Source organism: Palaemon carinicauda, chromosome 14 (genome assembly GCF_036898095.1).
Source record: "Palaemon carinicauda isolate YSFRI2023 chromosome 14, ASM3689809v2, whole genome shotgun sequence".
NCBI classification, from domain to species: domain Eukaryota; kingdom Metazoa; phylum Arthropoda; class Malacostraca; order Decapoda; family Palaemonidae; genus Palaemon; species Palaemon carinicauda.
In genome coordinates, this window is record NC_090738.1 from 48501928 (window position 1) to 48504574 (window position 2647).

Consider the following 2647-nt stretch of genomic DNA (forward strand, 5'->3'; position numbering starts at 1 on the left):
CAACCTCGTTTGCATTCAAATTCTATGGGAAAACCACCTTTATATTCAAATAACTTGGAAATTCATCTCTTTTTTTTTTAATTCAGTCACTTAGTTCAGCCACTATATCACGTCTCTTAATTAAAGCTGTCAAAATTACTTTACTTTACTTTCGTTCTCTTCCATTTTCGGACCACATTTATTCTTGTCCAAAGAACTCTGGAGCTAACAAATCGTCATTTTATCACCCGTGGTATGATGTATATCCATAAAAGACTATTCTCATGTATAAAAAACTGATCAGTAACTTAAAATCGATATGATGAACTACTTAGTTTATAAAGATATTAGTTTACGAATTAGAGCAAGATTACTCCTACACTATTATAGTTGATTTACACTGATTTATAGCGGGAATTGAGTTTAAAAATGTGTGCAATAACCCATCAAGTTATCGGAACTGGACGTCCTAAATATTTATGAGAATTGCTATATATTGAGCAGCCAACAAATCATGTTGACACGAGAATCGTTACAGAAGATCTCAATTTATTGGAACCTAGATATGTCTCCTGTAGGCTCCAGAGCATTTAAATATGCGGCCCGCAGACTATAAAATAGGCTCCTACTAGACACCCGAATGACTGAAGATATTAAGGCTTTCGGAAACTAAAGACATTTTTGTTATTAATAAGTGCTTTGATAGTGTCAATTTGAGAATAAACGACCAATATGCTATGTGAAATGATGAATGCCTTAGAATTCACATGATAAAATGACTGTGAAGGTCCTTTGTAGAGTAGGATTCTCAGGTTATAGTTTCTTTTCTAATCCTGTCTTGCCATTTAACTCCCAATATCTTTCTGTGGGCTTTGTTCTCAAATCTACTAAATCTATTTGAGATTGTTTCATTGTCATACCATGACTCATGTCCATAGAGTAACACTGATCTCAGTAAACTGATATATAGTCTGATTCTTATATGTAATTTCTGGCTATTTTATATCCAAATTTTACTTAACCTAGCCATTGTCCGATTACTTTTTTCAATCTTTCACTAAACTCTTAAGTCTAATGACCCTGTATTGTAGTTCATAGTTCATTAATCCTTTCTCCTTCCAATGATATTTCATCTTTCATTGCACACTCCACTCTCATAATCTCTGTGTTTCTTCTATTTATCTTCCGCCCAACCTCATGTGACATTTCAAAAATTTTGGTAAGCAAGCATTGCAAATCCTTCTCCACCATCTCCAACTGTTCTACGTATTACAAAATCCATGAGGAGGATAAACAACATAGGCGAAAACACATTTCCTTGTTGGCTGTTCACTGAAAATTCATTGAATAAAATTCCATTAACATTAACTTTGCCCTTGCTATGCTAAAGTATACATATTTAAGAGGAATTCCATAATAACGCAGGACTCTCCATAAAATTGGCCGGTACACACTATTAAAGGATTCTTCATAGTACGCAAAGGCCATTAAAAAGGGAAATTTTATATTCTATGCATTGCTGTACAACATGTCTCAAAATGAAAATTTGGTCAGTGCTACATCTACTTTTTCTAAATCCTGCTTGTTCATCTCTCAGCTTTCCATCAATCTTTCTCTCCAGTCTCTTTAGAATAAGCATACTATATATTTTCATAACAACTGACGTAAGTATTATGCCTCTGTAATTATTGCAATCAGTCAGGTCTCCTTCTTTTGCCATTTTCGCCAACAGTCTCAACTCCCATTCATCAGGTTTTGCCTCTTCATGCCACATTCTACAAAATAATCTTGCAAGTACTCTGGGAGTCATTTCATTTTCGGCCAGTATCATCTTGGCAGTTATTCCATCGTATCCAAGACTTTCCATCTCTTTAGTGTTTTGAGGATTGCATCCGTTATTAGTCCGCTGAAAAAACGTGTCCTTTTACTCCAGTCTGTTTATGTCCATCTATTATCTGTCATTCTCATTACATGTCCTGACCATGTACAGTACGTTTTCTTTCATGTTAGAATATCCTCTACTTTAGTTTGCACTCGTGTCCTTATTGCTCCTCAACACAAGGAATAGATGATGCTTATGTTATAACACTTGAAGATATCACTTTAATTATTCGCACTATACCTAGAAGTTTTAAAAAATTTATATAGGGAAAATGTAGGAATGAACATTATTGGGAAATACTTTACTATGTAATTTGCAGATGACTTAGTTCTGTTTAGTGAATCATACTAGCAATTGTAAAAGAGGATAAAAGATTCTGATAGAGACTGTGGAAATGTAGAACTGAAAATGAATATGAGTAAAACTAAGATAATTTACTATAAAAATGCAGACGACAAATAAGGGTTATGAACGAACCTCTAGAGATTGTTGATGAATAAACGTAGGACAGCAATTGTTTCCCCCGACTTGAGAACGAAATTAAAAGATTGATAAACATGGGATGGAGAGCTCTTGGTAATAAAAATAAGATTATGAAATGTAAAATGTCCCTTTTTCAAAAACGAAAAGTATTTAATTAGATGGTCTTACAGTATTAACTAATGCTAATAGAATGGGTCCCTAGAGATTGTAAAAGAAGCAGGGGAAGGAAGGGAAGGCTATGAATTGACAAACTATGAAAATTTTCTGGTATAAACTGTCATAGAAAAACCATACACAGACGGG

At 34.0% G+C, this 2647-nt stretch overlaps 1 protein-coding gene across 1 annotated transcript in view; it reads right to left on the minus strand.

The window, feature by feature from the left end:
• Positions 1-2389, minus strand: part of LOC137653189 (uncharacterized) — a 13831-nt gene extending 11442 nt beyond the window's left edge. The window contains exon 1 of the mRNA XM_068386571.1: positions 2339-2389. The gene's annotated coding sequence lies outside the window, so the exon portion shown is untranslated. The remainder of the gene's footprint in view (positions 1-2338) is intronic.
• Positions 2390-2647: the final 258 nt, after the last annotated feature.